Raw genomic sequence first — 6,137 nt, 5'->3', positions numbered from 1 at the left:
TAAAAATATGTTAATTTACAGTCATTACAGGAGAATGAAAATGAATGTATTTAAGTCATAAAAACTGATCGTGTGTCACTTATATGTACTACAGACAAAACTTATTGTATAAAACATATGGCTGTTTCATGATAAATGAAAGCATTTGAATCAGTTAAAGTTTAAATACACTGAGGTTGTGCTTACTGTACAACAATTTTAAACAGAAAAGGCACATAAAAGTGAACTTTTACACCAATTGTGGGTGTTTTTTTGTTTGCCTAGAATGCATTTTAAATAAAGAAAACCAGCTGCCGTCTCTGTGCGGAGGGCGAGAGGCGAGTTGGGGCAGTGGGAGTGGATAAAGGAAGGAAAGGAGGAGTTTTGCCCTCGGGAGAAGTGAAAGTGAAATGAATCTGTGGAGTATTTAAAGAGGAAGTTTGGAGTCCCAGAGCTGTTGGCAGACGGGACTGCAGAGGACGACGCAGCGCTCAGACGCGCAGGTGAGCCGCTCGACATTTAGGTAAAAGCTTTTTAAATTTCAGCAACACTGAATCTAATGATGAGCCGTGTGTCTGACAGCTCCTTGTGTACACTCACTTTGCTTTCATTCTCTTGCTTGGCTTCTGAATGGCTCCACCTCTCTCTCTCTCTCCTCTTATTCAGTTTAACTTTAACTCTTTCCTCACATTCCTCCCACACACAGTTTGCTTTTTTTTTTTTTAAATTGATTGCAACGGATGGGTTTGTTTAATTCTCCCACACACTGTAGAAGAGCTACAAAGTCGTCAGGTTTAAATCAGGGGTTTAAGCCGACAAGACAAACTGAAAGTATCTTTGAGCTGCTGCCGTTTTGTCTCCTTTGCGAGGCATCTTTCTTTCAGTGACTTCGTCTTTTGTTTTCCTGGATTAGCTGTTAATTACAGGGCAGAGTGAGGCATATTTCAGGCTTCACAGGAAGAGTCCCACGATGGAAATCTCTTCCTTAAAGTTTTCTCGTCGGCTCTCTTCTTCCTTTTTATCGTTTCTATCAGCTCTTCCTTGTCAGACTGACCTCCCGCGCCCCCTCTGTTGTTTGCTTTCTTTTTCTTTCTGACAACTGATAACACAAAACTGGTTTTTCAAGCTAGAATACCTATATAGTCCTATTTATGACTGTAGTTACAGTAAGTGATGGGTCTATTTTCAATATCTGGATATATGGATATGGATTTAAAGCTGACAAGCTGAACCTCACGTTGTTTTTTTAACATATATGCTTTATTTGGGCCAAAACAAAAACTACTTTTTCCTCTTCTGACTCCTGCCTCTCAGGAAAGCTGTACAGTTGTTCTGCTACCTTTCCCCCTTAAGCAGACCAAACCTTTAAGGGGAGTATTTCTTTAAGACGCACTCTGGTTTAAGAGCGTTCAATCAGACAGCAACACAGTAAATTATCTAACTTAAAAGAACAGAAGACTTTACAAAAGCATCTATTATCAGTTCCAGAAACCCGTTTTGGTTAATAAGAGTTTTCTGTAAAAAGCAGTTTGTATCCCACAACTCTCGCTAACATCTTTGACCATTTTATTACAAATTTAATGGTGAGCCTGTAATCTTTTTTTAAGCTACTGTAATGAGCCAAGCTGCTGTGTGACTGGGAGGTGTGTCGTGTTTGGAGTGATAAACTAAATCTCCTCGCGTCGGTCTGAATCTGTGTGGGACTTTTAAATCACCGAGTTAGACCTGAGTGGCTGGGTGATTTTAATGGTTGTTTTTATGTTACAGCATAAAGAACACTGGACTCTGATCGCCTTATAGGCTTAAATGTCTGCTTCTGCAGAAGCATAAACCAGCAGTTAGAGAGTCGGAATAAATGGCTGAAAATGATCAAACTTTATCAGGAAAAAAAGAAAAGAAAAGAAATGTATCACAAAGTGAGTTTTCACTTGTTCATTGATGAAATACATCTTTTTCTTCTTTAAATTGTTCACATTTCAGCCAAATAACTTAAAGTACATCAGGGTGGAGGTTACACAATTTCCATTCAGATCCACTGTGAACCACTGCAGGTCTGAGATCAGGTCGTATCAGCGCCCAAAAACCAGAACAAAACGAGCCAGAGGAAGTTAGTGTTGCGACTGCCACTGAATCATCTAAACCCTCAGCTGCTCGCGCAGCCCAACAATGGAAACAAGCCACAATTCTCAATTTCAAATCACTAAAAATCACCTTACTCATTTGTCAGTGCAAAACAAACATGATGTAATGCATTGAAAAGCTCACTCATGTTTTTCCCGTTTCAGGTCGTCTGAGTTTGATCACTGCTCTCAAACATATCATGTAAATTCACCTACTTTCTGTTTCTAACTTGTTCTTTTTTCCCCTTTTTTATTTTAGCCGTGTTGACCCGAGGCCAGCCCTGCTGAAACCCTCTGTTTGTGGGTGGGATTGTAACGGAACCCATAATGCAGCTGTGATTCTGAGCCCCAGCTGGTTATGGGGTCCGTTTCCATCCCACGGCGCACAAGACATCGCCCGACCCATCAGCCCGGTGCGGCATCCTCCTTCCTTCCACAAATCAGACATTACGCTTCAACACTGCAGGTCACCTTGAAATGTTTTTAAGACAGAATTCATGTCACGTCAGTTCAAAACTCTCACACGAAGAACAAAAACCATGTTTAAACAGTAAAAGCAAAACACCAGTGGCAGTAAAGAACGCTATAAAAGCATCTGGGGTAAAAATACCCAGCTGAGTCACTGAGAAAACCCATTTTGATAACAGCTACTGTCTCGCTGTTCACCATCACGGCCCACGCAGGGCAGACTGTGGTTTTGTTTCTGTTGAATCAGTGAAGAAAGTGAAACTAACGCCTGTAAGGTCATGTAACACTCTGTCGCCGGTCTGCAAAAGTGGTTCGCGACTGACTGATGCAGAGGTGTTTTTCCTCAATGACACGTTTTCTCCCGGATTGCTGTGAGCAGGAAACGCAACCGGGAATTTCGTGTCAGCCAAGAATGACACCTGAAACAGCAACTGAGGAGGCAGCTGAAAATTATTTTTTACTTTCAATATTTAAAATGTGTGTAGTTGTTGTTTTTTTTAAAAACTAATTGTATTGCTAAACAGGTATTTCTAATAAACCTCAAACTTTAAACTGACAGTTAAAGTTATTATTTTTCTTGCAGTGCCCATTGTGGCACGTTGCTTATGATGCGCTCTACCACCGACGGTTTCAGTAGTACATATGTACAGTAAATAACAGTGGTTTTTCTCGTCCTCTTGGTACTACTACCTGGTTTATGTATGACAACAATGCTTTCTCAGAAAGCTCGTGACAACCCATGTTGTCCTGTAAATGTCAAATCACATTACAAGCTTTTACCATTTCCTCCAAACACATCACAAAGCAGCAGCTGCAATTTGTTCTGCTTTTACAAATGAGCGTGGCCCACTGTTTCCACAAACCAGCACACAATATGTACACGTGTTCTTCTTAATATCCATTGTTGGGTAAGGCCCATGTGTCTGGGCTTGGAGCCTTCATTGGCAAAACGCAATAGTCGCGGATTACATAAACTAGGTGAGGTCCAAAACACCAATCATCAAAGACGACACTCTGCTGCACGGCACAAAGAAGACAACAGGCAACGGTGGCCGTGAGGAAATCATCATGAAAGAAGTAAAGGTAAATGACATTAAACATGTCATCAGGCAAAATAAAACTTTACAAGACCCTGCAGATATAACATCTTACAACAATTGAATAAATGTAAACATAAACCATGTAATCAATACAATTATCTGCCTTTTCAAGCCTGCTTAATCTATAAGAGTGAGGAAAAAACTGCCCTCAATTACACCAAACAGCATCACCTACAGAGGAGTACCTGTAATTCGACAGTTCCACAAGATCGCAGGAAATGACTGAGCAGCAGGTTCCGTGTTGAGTCCACACCTGCCATCAACGACCCTGTGAAAGAGGGTGAAACCTTTCAACAAGCAGAGCACATATTTGGCTTCATAAGAGATTCTGTTTTGGTCGGTTCAAAATAAAGACAAACATATTGGGATAAAGCTTCATACAAGTCTGTTAGATTTTTATTCTGCTATAACTTAGTATTTAACTGTGGATGATGACGTGATGTTTTTTGTTTTGTTCTTTCATGGCAGTTTTCTCATCTGGGTGGTTAGCCTGCTCTCTATCGTGCCGGTGTGTCCTCTTTGTTGATTGGACCTCACCTCATATTTCTATACAATTATTATACTATATTCTAAAATATTATTTCATCTTATTATACATCAGACTATCCTGATGACGTCTCAGCCAAAATATGCTTTCAATATTTGGTAAGTAAAATGAATGTTTCCCATCTGGTGCCTGTATTCTGTTTGTTTTCATATTTGTCAAGACCGGGCACGCGATACATGTTTAAGATCTGGAGCTGAGTGCACTCCTACTTTGTGTTACATTTCAGTGTTCACTCAAACATGTCCGGCCTGGATGGTGGAGGAATACACCCACCCGCGTGTCAGACACTAGACTAACTCAACTATCTTTTATTTTATGTTCACGCTGCAGGTATTAATCCACCAAATGCAGATTTTCAGACTCACACAACTTAGATCCCAGAAGCATGATGGTGAAGCTTAAAAGGTTCAAAAGCACTGAGAGTGAAGAGGAATGTAGATCAAACCACCCGCATTTCTATAGAAAAGAATTTTTCAGAAAAGCCAAACATGCCTACTGCATTTTCTTTCTTGCTTACAGTCTTTTGTAGATAAGATGAAAATCTGAGTTACACACAGCTACACAGAAGGTGAGAGCGCTCAGGGAAATTTAAAAGAAAAGAAAACACACAGCACTCTTTGACACAAAGAAAGCCACTCTATTTAGTCTTCCACAGTAGGCTGTGTTATCAAAAAGCAAAGGCAGAACCAGAAAGACCAGCTATTCATTTTCTACGTTTACTTTGCTAGTACGATAAAACTGAATTACAGTATGCATCTAAAAGCATGTACTGGTTAACTAACGACTGAAATCAATTCACAGAAAACAAAAGTGTGAACATGACCTGGATCAGTAGTAGCTACAACTGAACAGAGTTGAGGTTAATTTGGGCTGAGGCACTGGACAAGTGGTGAACAAGTGCCATTCACACAAGAACGAGTCAGTCAGCAGCCTGAAGGAGCCAAAGGCAAAGGAAACTTGGACAGTAGTCTTTCACAAGTTTGAGGTGTCACGTCCTATTCTTTCATTCATGGCTATGAACTGGCTCATGAGACTGTTCTTCATTTCCCTCTCATGCTCCTTTAACCTCTGCAAACAGGCGTCCATCTCTCTGATCTGGGCGTCCGTCGCCAACACTGATGTGGAGACTTCCTCCATCACCGTGTGCTGTAAAACAAAGACATTGCAGCATGCAATTAGAAGACAGTGACACCCTTTCATCTGTCTGCTCAAAGTGAAACTATGGCCACCGGTCTTACAGTCGACCGTCCCTTCAAATCTACTCTGGTGAATAGAACAAACTCCAGCAATAAAAGAGCCTCCTGATAAGGACAGAATATTGAATAAGTGATACTGATCCTTATGCAGATTTCCTACAGATTAGATAAAGAACTGGAGACCCAAATACTGGCCAGAGGTCAGTTTAAATGCATGCAGGAATCTGATGGCATTCTTTTAAAAGCTAGCTTATCTGACAGAGTGGATCCAACTGTGAAAATTTGTGTTCACAGACAATGTGTGTGCAACAATGAAGCCCACCTACACCTAAATACTGAGAACATCCAAGGGCATGCCGATCAATTTCAGAAAGTCCTTTCCATTAAACCCCAGCATCAAAAGTATATGGGATAATAATAAACACCTCTGCATGGTCTTTGCTGATAATTTGAAAACTGACGAATAGCCATGAACGCTTGGGCTTTGTTGTAGGTTTTCAATGTGCACAGAAAAAATGATGTAGCTCCCACAGACCTCACTACCTGCTGTAAAAGGCTTGAGCTACTCTGTGGAGCCAGACCTGTATAGAGAATATAAACAGAGAAAAGTGTAAATGGACCAAAACCTCCTGTGCAGTAGTGTGTTTAAACCAGTCTATGTGATATCTGCACCTCACGACCAATTCACACTCTATACTATTTTAGTGATTTTTACTGGAATCTAAAT

The 6,137-nt window shown here is 40.6% G+C and overlaps 2 long non-coding RNA genes across 2 annotated transcripts in view; one reads left to right on the top strand and one right to left on the bottom strand.

The window, feature by feature from the left end:
* LOC120743792 overlaps positions 1-6,137 on the bottom strand; it is a 29,316-nt gene that overhangs the window by 18,652 nt on the left and 4,527 nt on the right. The window contains exons 3-4 of the long non-coding RNA XR_005698266.1: positions 5,836-5,991; positions 3,853-5,360 (exon numbers count right to left, since the gene is read on the bottom strand). This is a non-coding gene — a long non-coding RNA (uncharacterized LOC120743792). The remainder of the gene's footprint in view (positions 1-3,852; positions 5,361-5,835; positions 5,992-6,137) is intronic.
* On the top strand, positions 372-3,125 carry LOC120743793. The gene is made up of 2 exons (XR_005698267.1): positions 372-502; positions 2,359-3,125. It is a non-coding gene; the product is annotated as an uncharacterized LOC120743793 (long non-coding RNA).

This window comes from Simochromis diagramma, unplaced genomic scaffold, assembly GCF_900408965.1.
Source record: "Simochromis diagramma unplaced genomic scaffold, fSimDia1.1 OVJJ01000387.1, whole genome shotgun sequence".
In the NCBI taxonomy this organism is placed as follows: Eukaryota; Metazoa; Chordata; class Actinopteri; order Cichliformes; family Cichlidae; genus Simochromis; species Simochromis diagramma.
This window is presented reverse-complemented; position numbering and strand designations above follow the sequence as displayed.